Genomic DNA, 19567 nt, shown 5'->3' on the forward strand with positions numbered 1-19567 from the left:
ATGGCTTTGTAAGTAGTGTTTGTGTGTACGTGGGTGGGTGTGTGTGTGTATGTGCGCGCGAGAGAGAGAGGGGGGGGAGATATGAGGGATAAAGGATAAGAGAGGTGTGTGTGTGTGTGTGAGAAAGAGAGAGAGAGAGAGAGAGAGAGAGAGAGAGAGAGAGAGAGAGAGAGAGAGAGAGAGGGACGGAGAGGGGGAGATATGAGGGATAAAGGATAAGAGAGGTGTGTGTGTGTGTGTGTGTGTGAGAGAGAGAGAGAGAGAGAGAGAGAGAGAGGGACGGAGAGGGGGAGATATGAGGGATAAAGGATAAGAGAGGGGTGTGTGTGTGTGTGTGTGTGTGTGTGTGTGTGAGAGAGAGAGAGAGAGAGAGAGAGAGATGAGGGATAATTAGAGAGGGGGGTGTGTGTGTGTGTGTGTGAGAGAGAGAGAGAGAGGGAGAGAGAGAGAGAGAGATATGAGGGATAAGTGGTCCCTCTTTGTTAAACTTATATATCACATGTGCATTAAAGATGAATTTTTAAATTTTCTAGAGATCTTCAAAGTTTTTAGATGGAAAATGTCCATATACTATTATCTCATCGGGTGGAGAGGGGGGATGGGGGGTTGTCAATCTATAGTAAACGTGTATTCAAGGGGCGTATTTTAAATCCCTTATTTGTGAATTTTAAGTATTTTAAATGACCTATTTTTCTATACAAACTCACAACATTTTAAAAAATCGTTTTAGTAAGTTTGTACATATATAGCAAAAAAAAGTTAATTACAGAATACCTTCTTTTAAACTCACATGATGCATTCACATATTTTTGAGTGAACCCCCTCACACTATTACATACAAGGCTTACCATTCTTTAGGGAAATTCATACAAAAGTCTTTCACACAAATATAATTTATATTTCATACTTTGACAATTGAATTTATGAAAAACTTGAACGTTTTGAGTACTCTTCTATCTATAATCATCACCTTACACCTTTCATTCATGGAATTAAAAAATGGCTCCCACTAGAACATTTACTATACATATTAATCAAAGTTAGTACATATTAAGGCTCTACTATGATGTGTTGGCAATGGTTGCCAATATTGAACTTATGAAGTAATTATCTATCTCTAATGAGCTAAGTCTTTAACCGATATAAGTGTGTTGGCCACCACTGGTGCTATTATACATCTGATTTAAAGTATATTCATGAATATCTCACTTTAGAAAAGTATGCTCTTGAGAGGACAAGGTTTAGAGAGAGAGAGAGAGAGAGAGAGAGAGAGAGAGAGAGGTAAGAATGAAGGTCCCTCTTTAACCTTGAGTGAAAAGAAAGGCCATTAATCATCGAAGTGAATCAAATTACCTTTATTGAGAGTTAGAAAATTAAAATAAAGCCCTACATCATAGAAAGGAAACAATCAAATCATCTTGATGGCATTTAAATATCACTCAACATGATAGTCTCTACAAATATAACAAGTGATAGTCCTATGCATGTGCAAATGGGCTTCTTAATTTGAAAACAATAGAGCCATTGTAAAGAAACATGCGAGAGAAGCTCAAAGACAAAAGAAATGACTCTTTTGAGGAGGATCCTTGTTTCAATATATATGTGTGTGTGTGTGTGTGTTAAAAAATGACACTGTATTTTAGCCAAAAAGTTACAAGTAGTTATTTAAAATCTACTAAGGACAAAACAAGGACCGATTTTTAAAAAAAGAACTTTGTAGTGTGAGACCATCAAAAAAGGTGCATGAGATGGACACATAGCCCTAATGCCCTATCCCCCTGCCTCCCAACCTTGTTCCTTTTCGTCATAACCCATAAGGGGGGAAGGGAAGGGAGGGGGGATGTCATGGCTACCAATTGATTTCATGTGGACCCAATGCCAAACCTCTCCTTCAACTCAAATCCAACCCCTCTTTTTCATCCCATTTGATATGTAATATGGACCATAAAACTTTGCAACTTTACGCACACATGTTGAGCTTCAACATTCAACATACATGTAGAACAAAACCACTCTATTTCCCTAACACATACCACTCTTTTTCCCTAGTTAATAATGTGTAAACATTAAATTCACAACACAAACCATTCTTTATCATTAGTCAACACCTAATATACTAGTCATAAAGTCCGGTGGCTTCTTACACTTTATACAAAGCAACAAAACCAACAAGTTGCCAACTGGAATATTAGGTCTTGCTACGGCATATAATTAATTTGACATCATTAAAATACTTCCAACATGTGAGAAAATTTTAGGACCTTTACAAACTTTGATTTGTGAATAATGAATACAGCTCAACCTTTACAAACTTTAAAATTTACAAACTTTAAAATTTTAGGACCTTTGGACAATCAACCTTTACAAACTTTTTGGCATGTGCACCCAATTGCCAAGTTTTAAAGATAAATCTCTGGGATCTCACAAAAAGAAGTTTCAATGCAAAGTTTTCCCGCATAGCACATTAGCTCATATAGGTGTATATACATGTGCTACCCTCTTCCTCACTTTCGATCATTCCTTGATCATTCTTAATCACTTTGGTGAGCACCCTCAGCCCTTTGCCTATGGAGTCCACTCCTCGCCTATGGGCTAGTTCTATCCACTCTTTCCTTGAGGATTAGTGCATCAGCGTTTTGTTGTTTTCTCTCATCTCCCTCTTGGAGATTCACCGTTTTGTTGTTTTCTCTCATCTCCCTCTTGGAGATTCACCGTTTTTGTCATTTGTCTACATCTTTCCTGCCCTCTAACATGGTATCAGAGCCCAGAGATGTCTAGACATGGAATCGCTGATTGGAGGCAGATTGGTGCTAATTTATTGTGTTTCCAATGCAAACTCGGTGGCTGGCGTTTTCTTCTCCTGAGAGAGGAGCAGATTTGCATTTTGTCTCCACTCTCTTTCTACGCCACCCACCCTCCCTACAGGTGCAGATAACAGCTCTTGGGCTGTTTTGGTGGCTGTGTTTCTCAGAGGAGGTACATCATGGCACTCATCCAACCTCAGGCGGTTCAGATGCCCACTCTTTCGACTTTTCCTTTAGATGCCAAGTTGAATGGTACAAACTATGACATCAGGAAAGTCATGGTGGAAGTAGTCTCAGAGACTTATGATCTTTTGGAGTTCATCACTCGACAAGTCCTCCGGCACAAGTCCTCCGGCAAAACCCGAACACTGCAAAGGATGAGGATACGAGATGCCCTTACGTACGAAGCTGCTCTATGGGATCGGCTTAATGCCCGTGCTCAGTCATTGGCATACCAAGGGTAGCCGACTGGTTATCCAGCCTAGGAGGGTTGTAGGGCAAGTATGGGGTAGCGCATACAGGCTGCCCAGCCTCCATATGAGGCAGGCGCACAGTGCCCACCAGCCCTCATTTTCCATGTGCCTAGTGCCCAACCCAAGTGTGGAAACATGCGCAGCACTATATAGTATTTTTTGCTGTATTTATTCAAGTTGTGGAGTATTTATAAAACACCCGACTACTTATTAGCCAGCTGACTGTTGCTGTTCAGAAGAGGTATAAATACCTCAGCCCACAATTCACTCATTCATCTCATCATTTGCCGAGTGCTGAAGCTGAAGCAAGGGATATCATAGATCAAGCTAACGCAGAAGGGGTGAAGGATTGCAGGTCAAGGGCAGAGATTCCTCTCAGCCAAGAAAGGTTCAGTCAGTCTTTTATTTTAGTATTTTACATCATTCTAATAAAAGCAAATACACAGAGGGTATTCGAGACCCAATACTGTGTCCTCTTCTCCCTCTCCATGTCTCTCTCTCTCTCTCTATTTTTCTACACATCTATATTCAATTTTGTGCGTTATTTTCGTCTCGCGAGTGACAAGTGTGCTGATTTCTGAGCATTGAAGTTACCGATCTCCCCCGAGGCTTTCGTATGTTACAATGGTATCAGAGCCTACTACAAGTGTAAAGATTGAGCAAAGAAACCAAAATTTTTTCTCGCTCGTGTGGTGGTTTTTTAGACTCCGGTGGACTACCCCTTTCGGAGTGAATCCTGTCCCTCAAAGGACGGTTGGTTTTCAGCCTCCGGAAGTCTCCCACACACATAGTGGATGGTCAGATTGCGCTCTAGAAAGGAAGTGCTTTTTCGGCTATGGCGAGCTTTGACAACGAGAGAGACCAAGAACCTTGGGACCAGAGTGCACCGGGCAGCCCAGCTAGGGCACTAGGCTTGAGTGTTACTACAGAGATGTTCTAGTAGATGATGCGAGCAATCGCCGACCAGACGACTAAGTTGAAAGAGCAAAAGGCGCAGATCCTAGCTCTGGAAGAGCGTACCCATTCTCCAACGCCGCGTTTTCCATCTCCTCCTCCCTCTCCTTTCGTATCCCAGATGCCAGATCCTCTACACAGGGACCCTCTCGCAGGGTCACGATCGCAGGCAGCTGAGCTCTTTGCTTGAGTTGCAAATGTGTGCATTGGAGATCCGACAGCGTGAAGACGAAGACATGAGACGCGTGGAACATGAGCGTTACCTTGCAGCTTTGGACGCCAGATTGACACCAGTGGCACCCTCAAATCATTTTCTCGAGAAAATGAACTTCAATAAGTATAATGGTAAACTTGAGCCCACAACTCTTTATTCATGGTTGCATCAGTTTGAAGCTTACTTTGCCGCAGTTAGATACTAACAGAGTGATCTTAGCCAGTTGGTACTTGGAAGTTGGTACTTGGAAGGTGAGGCCATTCCTTGGTGGACTCAGTGGGCTCATGCCCACACCAAATTACATATTGCAGCTTATGTGTGGGACGAGTTTGTCCGCAACCTTAAGCAGCGGTTTCTACCGCCCCACTACCTTGAGCGACTCGAAGACGAGTTCAGGGGGGAGCGCGTCAGAACGCGCAACTGGTCCTTCAGTTTGCCAATAGAATTTTGACTTTATGTTTGCAATTAGGCAAATCTGATTCGGACAAGAAAGGGCAATTTTTGTATGGCCTTGACACGCAAATCTAGTGGGAGGTGCGTATGTTTAGGCCAGCCACCTTCGAAGTCGCACTCTCGCTTGCGCAGACTGCAGAAATAAAGCATAATGGTAGCAAGTCCAAGACTTCCCAACCGGCTACTCCCAAGGCTACCGCCTCGGGGGGGGAAAAGGCCAAAACCACATGGGGTCTCCCCAGGAGAGAGCACGGGAGCCTCTGGCTCTAAGAACTCGAACAATGCGTCCAAGCTTACTCTAGACCAGAAAGCAGAGGCAGGCAAGAAAGGTGGCAAAGAGTTTTTCGATGACTATCCGGCGTTATTGACTCTAAGAACTCGAACAATGCGTCCAAGCTTACTCTAGACCAGAAAGCAGAGGCAGGCAAGAAAGGTGGCAAAGAGTTTTTTGATGACTATCCGGCGCTATTGACGGATTTTTTGGAGGCTATGCAGCTTTCGTCAAGTTAAGTAGAAGGGGATGTCACGTGCATCCTGCACTTGGATGCCACGTAGACATATCTGTACAGAAGGTGCAAGACCTAGGATGGTAAATTGGTCCCATGTGAGCCCCAGTCCGGGACGAGTTAGCCAGGGTTCCATCCCAATCGTCTAAGGTCAGGTGTGCATTGTCCTGCACATGAGTCCAAGGTCAGGTGTGCATTGCCCTGCACATGAAACAATGCCAGTCCGTGCTATGAGTCTCCCTCTGGAATGATGTCAGTGACTGTGTATCTGGTAGGATACCAGATGCCACAACACTGTGTAGACAGTTAGGGTTTGCATTTAAGAAAAGGGGCCAGCCCATAGGGCTACCCCAGGAACTCATCTGGGCATGGGGAAAGTACAAGACAATCCCCATAAGGGCCAGGAAGGCCTTGGTTGTACCCACCAGCCATGGGTAGGCCATGGGAGGGCTGTAGGACAGCCCTAGGGGCAACAAGGGTAACCGACTAGTTATCCATCCCTAGGAGGGTTGTAGGGCAAGTATGGGGCAACCCATACAGGCTGCCCAGCCTCCATATAAGGCAGGCGCACAGTGCCCAACCCTCATTTTCCATGCGCCTAGTGCCCAGCCCAAGTGTGGAAACATGCACAGCACTATATAGTATTTTTTGCTGTATTTATTATTCAAGTTGTGGAGTATTTTGAAAACATCCGACTGCTTATTAGCCTGCCGACTGCTGCTGTTCAGAAGAGGTATAAATACCTCAGCCCACAATTCATTCATTAATTCATCTCATCATTTGCCGAGTGCTGAAGCTGAAGCAAGGGCTAGGACAGCCTAGATCAAGCTAACGCAGAAGGGGTGAAGGATTGCCGGTCAAGGGCAGAGATTCGACTCAGCCTCTCCTTGGTTCCTTGCTGGATCCTCCTATTCCTCTTCCTCAACTGGACCCTACAAAAGTCCTCAAGAACCTCGGGCAAAGGAATCATCTGACATTGATCAGGAGGAGAAGATTTCGGTGGATGCTCCATATAGCAGGCTACATCTCAGGAGCAAGGTTTGACTTCTAAGGGGGGATATTGCATTCCCAATTGGTTGTACCAGACATTGCGAGACTTATGGGTAACACGGTTGCCTTCACCTCCAACAGGGGGTCCGCGTCAATCGGAGCAATTACGTACCAAGAAATCATCTCAGGAGAACCTATGCGTCAATTATGCACTAATGTCACGCATCCAGAAGGACTCAGAACCTACTGATATTGGGGAGGCGCTTTCCAAACTGACTTGGAAGCGGACCATGGTAGCAAAGCCAAACTCTATTGAACGAAATCAGACTTGGCAGCTGGTTCCTAGACTGGCAGAGAGGAAGGTGATTGGTGTCAAGTGGGTCTATAAGACCAAGTACAAATCAGATGGGACTCTGGATAAGCACAAGGCCAAGCTTGTGGCCAAAGGCTATTCTCTGAAAGCTGGCATGGATTTTGATGATACCTTTGCCTCGACTGCTCGGATGGTGACCATATACGGACAATTCTTTCTCTTGTTGCACAATCTCATTGCCCCATCTTTCTCAGATGGATGTCAAGTAGGCATTCCACAATGGGGAGATAAAGGAGGAAATTTATGCGGAACAGCCCACTGGATTTCAAGTTCCTAGCTCCAAAGGTATGGTCCATAGGCTGAAAAAGGCGTTATATGATTTGAAACAAGCCCCGCGGTCTTGGTATGAGAAGATTGATGTTTTCTTTCAACAGAAGGGTTTCAAGCAGTCTCGGCAGCTCATCCAAATCTCTCCATTTATCTCAAGAAAGGGTTGTATACTCTTTTTATCATTCTCTATGTGGACGACTTGATCATCTCACAGGCAACCATGCAGCACACAATGCTTAGACAAAGGTTGCCCTCAATCAATCAACAGGAATTTGAGATGAGAGATCTTGGGTTGCTTCACTTATTTCTTGGTTTGGAGATTTTTCAGCGCTCAGATGGCATATTCATTTCTCAATAGGCGTCATGTTACAGAGCTACTAGAGGCTTTCAGGATGATAGATTGTAAGCCCAGCATCAAACTTTCCTCTTTTGGATCCGATCGAGCAGCAGATAGAGTTCTTTACAGGAAACTGGTTGGTTCCTTGATTTGGTTGCTCAACACACGGCGTGATTGTGCATTTGTGGTGGGAACTCTCAGTGCTTTCACATAGGCACCTTTGGACACTCATTGGCAAGCAACACTCCGCCTGTTGTGGTACTTGAAAGGTACCAAGGATTTTGGCATTTTCTATGGAGTGGGGGCCACTTTATGTGGCTGGAGCGTGGGTTGGAGATGCGGATTCCCAATGATCTACTATAGGGTATTGCTTTACTCTTGGATCTGGAGCCATTTCATGGACAAGTAAAAAGCAACCTACGGTGGTGCTTTCATCAACTGAGGCGGAGTATCAAGCAGCTTGTTCGGCTACTTTTGTGAGGTGATTTGGTTGTGGCGGCTATTTGAGGAGATCGGTTTTCAACAATAGCAGCCTACCGTTATCTCATGCGACAACCAAAGTTACTTGGCTATATTACTAAGAATCGGGTATTTGTTGAAATATACAAGTGAATAGAGTGTGTGCGGGAACAAGCCCTTAGCAAGAGGCTGTAAAAGAGAATCTGTAAATTTGAGAGAAGCTATGAAAAGGTGAGAAGTATCTACTGGGAGAGAATAAAGGGTAGCATGAGAAGATTTAGGAGATGTGGAGATATTCTAGGAAGAGGTGGAGAGAATCGAGCAAAAGAGGTGGAGTGAATCAAGGAGAGATCAGTGGGATTAGATGCTTAGATGTAAACTCTATAAATTGAGGCATTGGCCTAATGAGAATTTGTTGGTTTTTTATTATTCATGCCTACATTAAGCTATCAGTTAATTACTCACTAATCATGTCTTAATTATCATCTAATCTCTTTTCTAATGATGTTGATTCTAGCATTTGATCCACCATAGCTCATCACATTGCTGCAAATTTAACATGGTATCAGAGCCTAGCCTAGAGTCCATCAAATTTATGAGCCCATTATCTTGCTAATCACCTAGCTAATTAGGATTAGTAGATAATTAAGTAACGGACTTCACCAGAAATTAAATTTCAATCTTTTTTCCCCCCATGTGAAACTCTGGTGTTTCACGCTGTTGAAATGGTTTTCATGCATGATCCGGCTTCATGCAAAAATTAAATTTTGATTTTTCTCCCCCACATGAAACTTTGGTGTTTCATGCTTTGAAACGGTTTTCACGTGTGAACCGAAATTTATGCGAAAATTAAATTTGGTTTTTTTTCTCCCCCCACATAATACTCTAGTGTTTCATGCGTGAACCAAACTTCACACGAAAATTAAATTTTGATTTCCTCCCCCCCACGTGAAAATCTCTTTTTTAAAGAGCTTTTGTACCCCCAGCTCGTGGAGGGGCTTGATCTCCCTCCAAGCTTTTGGCCACACATAGCCACAAGCCCCATGCTCCAGCCCATCAAAGCGATTCGCCAAACCGCCTTCTACAACTGCTGAAATTCGCGAATTCGCTCTAGCGTCTTTTTTTTAAGGGAGATTTGAGTCTGCACGAAGACATTGCTCTAATTCCTCTTGGCCCCAGGGGTTTTCAAGGGTGCTCTACAAGCTGGTGAAGACAGTTTTTTATTTCATCAAGTCTACAGTGAGATCCAAGCTCTTCATCAAATCTGTGACTTTGGTAAAACAGAGATTAAGCATTTAATGTTTGGTCAAATCTTGTGTTTCTTGGCTTAATCCTCTACTAGACTAATTTCTATTGATGACCTTGAAAGGATTTGAGCTCATTTGAACTCTAAGGCCCCAGATCTGGACTCCCCGCATACTCTGTTTTCTGCACACAAAACAGAGGATTATTTTGCTAATCAGTGATTAATCAATACGAATCACTGTATTTTGGTGCAATTGAGGGTTCAAATTAACCATTGGGTATGTGATACAGATCCCTATAACTTCATATTACAATTCAGAGATGGTTTGATACTCAACCATTCAGTACATATTTGTTACCCTTGGGTTTAATGTAATTTCTGGTGAATTTATGCTGATAAATCTGTTGTAATCATCACCTAAACACCAGATTGAGTTGTAAAAGGATAGACACTGCCCTTGAATCTTGAAATTGGATCAAGAGGTAAGACCCCCTTTACATCATCATGAGCACGGCACAAGAGATAGCCAAATTTAATGGGGAGCAGTTTTATACATAGCAAACAAAAACCATGTATCTACTCATCACTCATGAGAAAAAATATGTGGGGGCTAGTTGAGGGAAGAGATGAATGCCCAGAGGTGAGTGGAAAAAATGAGTGGAAGAGCAGGAATGAGAAAGCATTAGGACTTATCGTACTCAGTTTAAATAATGAAATCATTCATCACATCACAGGAATACAATGGGCAAAAGATGCATGGGATGAACTCAATAAATTATTTGGTACTCAAGTAAAAAATTCAAAGAAAATCTGTTAATGCAATTCTACAAACTGGATATGAAGGAAAGTGAACCTTTAATCACACACTTGAACAAATATAAAAGCATTAAGCAACAACTGGCAGCCCATTGGCAAAAAGGTAGAAGATGATGAGACACTAGGAGTGCTTCTGAAGAGTGTGGACAAAGGTGAATATAAAAACATTATAGCAACATTAAAGAATGTACCTGAATTGAAGCTACATGAAATAAAAGAAGCTCTACTAGAGCAAGAGACCAGGGTCAAAGAGAAGAAATGACTGGAGTCAACAGCTGGAGAAGAAAAAGCATTCTTCACCCGAGGAGGATTCTCTCGAGGACAAGGACGAGGAAGAGGCAGAGAAGGAAGGACCTTCACTTGTTGCCACAACTGTGGAAAGCCAGGACACATGGCAAGAGATTGCTACAGCAAACCTAGTGGAGAAGAAACGACATCGGTAAACTTCATGGAGGCTCCTAAGGAAGTGGAGTCAGATCATCTTTTCTGAGAGAGAGAGAGAGAGAGAGAGAGAGAAACCCCACAACCAATTGTAACTTGCCCCAACAGAGTAAAACCACCTCTGAGCCACCGATAATGTAGGCCATGTGGTAGATGTATGTGTGAGCACTCAAGGTCACGGGCACTTGTAGTAGCCTTGGACACATAGAGAGAGAGAGTGTCAAGGACTATGAGTTTAGGGACTTGAGGCACTGGTCAAGTAAGAGGGAATAATGTATGTAGGCCATGTGGTAGATGTATGTGTGAGCACTCAAGGTCACGGGCACTTGTAGTAGCCTTGGACACATAGAGAGAGAGAGAGTGTCAAGGACTATGAGTTTAGGGACTTGAGGCACTAGTCAGCGACTATCAAGTAAGAGGGAAACTTGGTATAGGGTCCAGGTGTGCTAGGAGAATTCACTTGAGGGGAGGTGTTGAAATATACAAGTGAATAGGATGTATGCGAGAACAAGCCCTTAACAAGAGGATGTAAAAGAGAATCTGTAAATGTGAGAGAAGCTGTGAAAAGGTGAGAAGTATCTACTGAGGGAGAATAAAGGGTAGCATGAGAAGATTTAGGAGGTGTGGAGATATTCTGGGAAGAGGTGGAGAGAATCAAGCAAAAGAGGTGGAGTGAATCAAGGAGAGATCAATGGGATTAGATACTTGGCTGTAAACTCTATAAATTGAGGCATCGACCTAATGAGAATTTGTTGGTTTTTGATTATCCATGCCTACATTAAGCTATCAGTTAATTACTCACTAATCACATCTTAATTATCATCTAATCTCTTTTCTAATGAGAATTTGCTGGTTAGATCAATGGCATTAGATGCTTGGATGTAAACTCTATAAATTGAGGCATTGACCTAATGAGAATTTGCTGGTTTTTGATTATCCATGCCTACATTAAGCTATCAGTTAATTACTCACTAATCACATCTTAATTATCATCTAATCTCTTTTCTAATGATGTTGATTCTAGCATTTGATCCACCATAGCTCATCATATTGCTGCAAATTTAACAGTATTTCATGCAGGGAACAAGCATATAGAGATCCACTACCACTTTGTGCGGGAGCGGATACATTATCCTACCCAGAACAACGCTGCAGACTTATTCACCAAACGATTATCTCAGTCAGCTATTGGCGTTCATGGCAGCTCCTTGGGTCTTGGGCCCAACCCCAGGACCTGAGAGGGGGTGTTAGCATATATCATCTCCTGTTGGTGGCTTTTCTGGTGTTTACGGGGATCATTTCTATGCTCAGGAATTCCCCATATTTTTCCCCTATTTTATGGGCCTTTGATGTGGGTTGCCCACCTTGTTTATGGAGCTTTTACCTCTTTCCAGGTCATGTAGGAGACTAGGGGGCAGTCGGCCAGCTCATATAGGAGTATATATATATATGTGCTGCCCTCTTCCTCACTTTCCTTGATCATTCTTGATCACTTTGGTGAGCACCCTCAGCCCTCTGCCTAAGGAGTCCACTCCTCGCCTATGGGCTGGCTGTATCCACTCTTTTCTTGAGGATTGTTTTGCTGTTTTCTCTCATCTCTCTCTTGGAGCCTCACCGTTTTTCTCATTCATCTACATCTTTCCACTGCCCTTTGACCCGGGCGCCGGGCGGGGGGGTGGTGTGTTGGCCTACGCCCTAGTTTAACAAGAACAAAGGAGCACCTATCTTCATGGTAAACTTGGCCCAGTGTTTTATAACTGTGTCAAAATCGGCACAGCTACAACTTCCATCACAAACTTGGCCAGCCACATACATGTGATGACAACTTTACAGTGTGAGAGTGTAAGACACAGTTTAGCATTTAATGCATATAAAGGTGTCATGCCCAGTTAATTGGGCCATGGGAAAAGGCCCTGACTGGCCACGAAGCAGCTTTCATGCAGCCATGCACACAATAGCTATTAGTGTAATGGCTGCCTTATAGTTTGTTCACTCTGTGAAAGTTGAAAACCAAGTACAAGAAGCAAGCATGAGAGGCAGGGGATTTATTTGTATTACACAGGAGAAGACGTCAACACATGTCTATGGCCATAAACTCTTTAATGACTATTCTACATATATATAGGAGAAGAAGGTCCTCCTGAAAAAACTCACTGAAGACAACTGCTGTCATCCTGTAGGGCTCCATACAATGGTAGACCTTGAGGTAAGACAGGATTCAAATCTCAGCACTGCAACACAATAAAGCTAACAGCATCTCCTCCTCAAGTCATCACCTTACATCTTTTGATATGGAGCATATTCCGATGGAATACTATACTATTGATGCCACTGAACACCGGCACATCCACGTGCAGATATGGGTCATAGGTGATAACCACTATTGCTGTAGTGGTGTTTCAATGAAGTCCTCCACTAATAGGGTCACTTGCTTCCCTTGAAGAATCTAGCAAAACTTCCTGCTGCGCCTTTCAGTTTACTTCTTTTCTGGGCTGCTGCTGCATTGTTGCTTTCAGTGGAGTCTCCAGCCTGTTCAGAAATATCTGCTCCCTCACATGAAAAGTTGGAGTCCTTGTTTTTTTGAGAGTTGGTGTGACTTTTTGTGGCAAACCAAGAACTTCCTCTATCATCTGGTGAGTTTGGATCACTGCTAGGCAGTGATCGAATACGACTTCTCATTGTTAGACGGCGAACCATCTTTAAACTGCTACCTTTCCTTTTCTGTAGATCTGTATCGCAGCTCCGCCTCCCATCTAAACAGTAAGATTGGATATCCAGTGGTCTTTCCATTCTGTTCTGCCTTGGCCTACAAAAGTGAAAACAATGTCATCAGATTAGCACATTCAAGCTCTAGAAAAAGCATCATAACAGTCAAGGCGAATACCTCATCCATCTTGCAGCATGCTGATATTGTCTACTAATATGTAATAAGTCTGGACCCTTCTCATGCAAATTCCTTAGATATGGCTTTCTATTTAATAGTAATCAAAGGCAGCACACAGTACACGTTATTTTACAAAAGCTCAGCGTAAAGTCAAAAATCATTACCGGGTCTCGTCACAGAAGGTGGTTGCTTCATGAGGCTCACGAAATAACATTTCAAGCTCATCAATATCCCTCTCTCCATCACTGTATACACCATCCATAGCATCGTACTCTATGCCCTGCATGTAGCCATTCATCTTCTCTGGAATGTCTTCGAAATACTGACTCCTTGCCCCATCCAAAGTCATATTCCCAGATATTGAAGTCATCAAGGGGGAATACATTCTAGCTTCATGCATCCTTGCATTTTGTAAGTGATCTCCCACAGTAGGTTTAGGGTGTCCACTATCTGCAGAAAGCATTTTGTTGCTGTTCCAAGTGGAGGCTTCTGGATCAAAAAACTGGTTCTCCTTCAAGGGAGACCCGAAGGATGTTTGGGGTATTGCCGGAAAACATTCTGGAGAATGTGATTGATGTGCTCCCATTCTGTTCGTAGCACTCCCTGAATGCTTCCAATGACTCAAGGAGTAGCCTTTAGTGGCCATGGTCTCTGATTGGACCCCATTACTACTGCCTGTGCCCCTTTGAACAGAACCTTGTTCTAATCTGTACTGTTCTGTGGGCATCCAATTTTGAGTGTCAGGCTGCTCTTCTGCTGGGAGAGAAGCCAGGCTTATCTTCACCAAGTATGGATTCGAACACGTTTGCAATGCTTTTCTGGGACCTTTCACACCTGGATTTGTTCTCTGGATGGCTCACTTCTAAGTGGATGAAAGCATCGACTGCAACACAACAGTAAGGCAATGCATTAGTGTTATTCCTTTCCCCCATTTGAACATTACATTGGACAATGATAAAGTTGAACAAAAAGATGTGCATTGGAGATACCTTCTGACATTGAAATTGAGACAAGTTTCCCATGTGCATGTAACAACTGCCTCAGAGGAAGAGGCCGACATCTCTCCACTACTCTACACCATATATCATCCAGCTTAGTGGCAGTTAGCATCTGCCCACTATTCATATCCTCCAAGAGATCATCTGAGGGATCATCACCATATTGTTGTTTCTCTGGAGCACGTAGCAGCGCTGGTGATGCTTGCCTTTGCATGGATCTGTTGTGTTTTTTTTTTTTTTGAACCTTCGTAAATGGCATCTCATTTGTTTTGTTCGTGCTCCAAGTACTGCCTTGATTCATCGTCGACACACGGTGACCGGTTCCCCCATTTCCAACCACCTCAGATTTGGATGGCATAAATTCTGAGCTTCTGTTCTGGCAGTGATTAGCATCATCGTCCAATGTTCGCCGGCCAGAAGATGTGCACTCGAAATCGGCAGCTTCATTCTCACCGACATCATCGAGCACAACAGGGCTCTGAGTGACACTTGTCCCAGCACAGGAAGCAGGAAACAGACAAGATCGATCAGGACCAAGCTGTAGCAAAGCTGCAGTCAACCAGGTAGACCTGTCATTGGAAACCCTGAGTTGTTTTTCAGCCTCAGAGAGAGTCTTCATCGCCATGCGCAGCCGTTCAAGCTTTTCCTCAGAAACTGGTCCCAAAACAAAGTAAGACAACTAGGACAACCCGAATCAGAGACATCAAATAAGACAAATAGCATGCACACTCACACACATGGGTAAAGACAGAGGCAAGTAGAGAATATACTTACGAGTTTGCTTACGAAAAAACCCTTTTCTCTGTTTGTCTGTAAATTTATAGCTGCCAGCAAGAATATCTGTGATTAAAGTGGCCAATCGGGACATCAAAGACAAAGGCTCTACTCCCAAATCCACTAACTCTCGTGCTCTCCGCACTGTGCCGACAGTGTCAGCTACGAGAGCAGAATCCAGCAAGCTTAACATACACTCATCGGATGCGGAACCAACCTGAAAAACGAGAAAAGCCAGCATCACTGCAATCTCAGAACTAGACAAGTTGGTCATGAGAGAGCATTCTTTCCCTATCACCCATCCACTAAATCCTCACAAATTTTCTTCTTTTGCATGGAATTAGGAATAAAATCACATGAAGTTACTGCAAGTAGACATAATCATACAAGCTCATAAACCGTTGAAGAGTTGATCTGCTCCCCGAGCAAACTGAGCTGTGGTCTAGAGTAGTTTCAGCATCCCGAAGAGAACCATCTGACTGTGAAGCAATTAGCTGTAGAGTATCTGTATCTATCCCAAGATTCTCCAGGCCAGCCAGCTGCTGCAGCCTGTTCACTATTTCAGACTCTTTGATTTTGGGAAAGGGGAACTTCTGACATCTCGACAAGGCAGTCTGTGGCAGTCGATCTGGATCAGTTGTGATGAGAATGAAGACTACATTCATCGGAGGCTCCTCCAAAATTTTCAAGAGTGCATTCCATGTCTCCGTAGTGAGCACATGGCACTCATCTATGATAAACACTTTGTAACGGGATAAAGCAGGAGCGGAAATAGTTTCCTCTAATAGAGCCTTCACTCTTTCAATGCCATTGTTGCTTGCAGCATCCACTTCTTTGACCTCAGAGCACTTACCTGTGGCTACGGTGGTGCACTCCCTGCAGGCCCCACAAGGACGCCGCTCCTCTGGTGAAACGCAAATTAGAGCTGCCGCAAAAATTCTTGCAGCAGATGTTTTACCAGTACCGCGGGAACCCTGAAAAAGGTATACAGGATCTATCTTCCCTCTCAAAATGGCATTGGAGAGGGCTTGTGTCACAATGTTCTGGCCAACCACCTCTTTGAACACTTTGGGCCTATACTTCTGGCTCAAGTTACGTGGCTTGTAATCGCAGAGGGTGAGCTCCTTGCATTCTGGGACAGCAAGTTGAAGGCTTCCTTTCTCAGCCACTTTCACCAACCTTCCTGTATGGTGTTCTTCTGAGGAGACATTGAAAGCTTCCAGCTCCAATTCACCATGAAGCTCACTCATTGACAACAGCCCACCATCACCATCGACAGAAGAGGCTGCCAAACCCTCACTCCCATTGTAATCCTCTGGCTCAGTGAGTAAGGGAAGAGGTTCTGCTTCAGGGCTCCTACTATGGTATGAAGCTGGAGTAAACTGTTGTTGCAACATGGATTGTCGCTCAGAAGCTGAGACACCCTTTCTCCTCATGGTTTTTCGAGGTTCAGGATGCAACATTGCTTCTTGTCCTGCTGAGTGGTACTTAGGTGGCTTTTGATTCTTGGACCTGTGATGCAGTTTCCCACTATCCTTCTTGGGCTGCTCCACAGAATCCAGCTCGTACTTGAAGAACTCAGCTTCCCACAGCCCCGGCCTCAAGCTGCTTTGACCCACTTGAGAGTTGGTATCAGGGATCATCTGAGAAGGTCTGGAGTTTGTATTTACGGTCTGCTTTCTACTTGACCTCCCCCATTGAGGGGGGCCAATTGGAGAATGGGATCTCAAGCAAGCCTTGTTATGAAATGAAGCCAGCCCACTTTCAGTTTCCTCATCCAAATACTGTTCCTCCTCATCATAAGGCTCCTCCAGAGTGAAGAGAGATTTGAACTGACTGAATTTGTGCAAGTCATCATGAGAATTGAGGACCAAAGGGGAGAGGATTTGGGCATTTGTTCCCGACAAACTGTCTTTAGGTATTCTAGACGTCTTTTGAGAAGCTTTCACTCTCCTGAAACCATCTCTTCCGAAACCCTCTTCCTGATGAGCAAGAAAGCCATGCTGGACGCCAGTGTGGTCTCTACTGGTGTCCAGCCAGTTCTGCATGTCTGGGGGCACTTCTTGTTCAAAGCTCTCCGCTACAAAAGGCCCATCTACCTCTCCTTCACCAACACCATCATCATCATCATCATCATCAGCAGCAGCAGCAACAGGTCTCCAATTGTGGAGAAGAGACTTTCCTCCCACGATATGTTTATCCAATCCTCTACTGTCACCTAGAACTCCGAGCTTTTCTAGGTGGTTTTTCACTCTTTGTCGGTGGAAGTCAGCTTGGCCTCCATCCATGCCCTCAAAGGCTTCTCGTCCAAGGTCCCAATTAGTCCTGGGATCAACATCACCCAATTGTGGAGATCTTAGAGACCCATCTCTAGTTGATGTAGTGCCTCTGATACCATTTCTTCTGCCACTCCCATACTCTAATTTCCTTGAAGCCAATTCGTCATGCCTATCATGAGATGGCAGATTCAACTCTGCTGTAGTGGATGAGGAGACTGCCTCTAGGACCGCCGGCGATTTCTGAGAGGAGGTGGTTGTTGATGGGTCTCTAAGGCCCTTTGTTTTCTTGAGAGCGGTGAGCTCCCTCATCAGAGGAAGCTCCCCAGGTTGCCCAACTTCTAGCATGATGGTTATTTGCAGGACTACACACGTTAACAGTGCTTCTATTGTCACACTCTTCTTCTCTCAAGGCAACAGCAGAAATAAAAACATCAGTTGAGTTCATATGGGGAGACTATATATATAACAATGCAAATATAGACCTACAAATGTGAGAGCTCACAGAAATGCGATCAATGATTAAAATGACTGCAGCAATCGAAGGGCAAAGCTTGGTGTAATCAAAGTGCGCTAAAATTACGATTCCCTTTACATTTGGAATATGGCTCTCATAAATGCAAAGAGTAAGAATATTGCATGAAAACCTCAATCTTCCTCACTACCTTATAAGGTCTCATGAAGCGCTGCAGTCATTAATTGTGACCTTATAAAGCACTGCAGTCATTAATTGCGATTGCATCTTCTGTCTACGAGAAAGCAGAAAATTCACCACAGGAGTGGTAGTACTACTGTTAATTGATCTCAAAGAGCCCACCGTTTCTGTTAGCACATAGAGTGAGGAACACAAGGTACTGCAAAGCATGCACGCGCGCATGGGGCTTGGAGGACAGGTTGCTGTCAATAAATGGGCAAGTTTTGTCCAGAAAAACAATAGCAATAGCGTCTGCAGCAGAAAAGGCTACGGGATAGCAATACGCGAGGGATTATGACAGGCGAAGGCCTTGCCAAGAAAACTCACCAGTGCTGATGAGAGGAGCTGGTACTCTACAGTCGTCCCGCAGAAGCTGACGGTGATGATGCAGGGCTCTAAAACACCACAACTGTTCCTAAACGGAGAGCCTCCACCTAGACCTAGACGAAATGCTCTTAATTTTGTCAACCACTTTCCTTTGCTAATAATTTTGGAAAGTATTAATAGCAAAGGATTAGAAATCAAAAATGGATGCACTTTCTGTTTCTCTTCTCTTCTTCGTTGGCTACTCTTCTTCGTTCGCTACCAGACCAGGTCCTCTGACTTGGAATGGATAGCGGAGCGTTAGTAGGGAGCTGTGAGATGGATACGGAATTACATCGCGTTTGCACAAACAAATCCAGCAGTTCTTTGAGGGGGGAAAGTTTGAAAGAGCCATTGCAATATGCGCCGCGAATCTCTCCTCTGCTCTCTTTGTGTTTGTGTCATTCTCCTATATGTAGAAAGATGACGGGAAATTTGACGGCTGGTGCAAGAAGATGGGAAACCAAATGAGCATGATGGCAGCACCTTTGGACCACGTGTTGGTGGGGCAAGTGAGTAGGCCAAGGTGGAGCTCGATCAACTCGATGATGGAGAGGGTGAGGAAGGCGGTGCCTAGGCCGGTGCAAAGGGCGGTGACGCCCATGCTGAAGCGGATGGCCCTCTCATTGATGAGCACAAAGGCGTCTGGCACTATCTTCTTCACATTTATCAATGCAAGCTGCAACTTCAGCCCCTGCGCTATCAGGCTCGATAGCAAGTAGAACGCGAACGTGAGCACTTCGAACAAGATGACCCATCTCGCTGTGTTCATCGATGCATTGCATGGGTCGCTGCTCCCTGCTAATACTAGGTGCTAAACGTCAACCCTATGAACGGAGCAAGTAGAGGAAAACGGAGACAGAGGAGCGGAATGACGGGAAAGATGACGAGAAGGGAACTGGAGAAGATGGGAAATCTAACAGAGAGGGAGACGAACCTTAGTCATGTAAGGTTGTATTAATTAATGCCCGCACATAGCGGGAATTAATCAATATACAGCACTAAATTTAAAGTTCTCAATATACAACACTAAGAAAGTTCTCACTACAAGGGATTGGGCTCATACCCGCGCTCTTAGCCGCTAAAAATGACTTGTGAAAAAAAGTAGCGGGCCCGTGTATCAGCGCGTGTATAATCGCGGCCAGAGACATGCGTGTAAAACCGCGTGTACAGTACCTCTCAGACGCGCGTCTACACGGGTATATACCCGCGTTGTTGTATACAGACGCATTAATACACGCA

At 44.1% G+C, this 19567-nt stretch overlaps 1 pseudogene across 1 annotated transcript; it reads right to left on the reverse strand.

The window, feature by feature from the left end:
* Window positions 1-12366: 12366 nt before the first annotated feature.
* LOC147606401 (uncharacterized) lies at window positions 12367-18363 on the reverse strand (annotated as a pseudogene). Its single transcript, XR_015264949.1, has 5 exons — window positions 15380-18363; window positions 14993-15209; window positions 14210-14872; window positions 13385-14103; window positions 12367-13142 (listed from the first exon to the last, which is right to left on the reverse strand). The product of XR_015264949.1 is annotated as an uncharacterized LOC147606401 (transcript).
* Between the last annotated feature and the right edge of the window lie 1204 nt (window positions 18364-19567).

Source organism: Cibotium barometz, chromosome 57 (assembly GCF_041138505.1).
Source record: "Cibotium barometz isolate CiBa-2024 chromosome 57, ASM4113850v1, whole genome shotgun sequence".
Taxonomy (NCBI): Eukaryota; Viridiplantae; Streptophyta; class Polypodiopsida; order Cyatheales; family Cibotiaceae; genus Cibotium; species Cibotium barometz.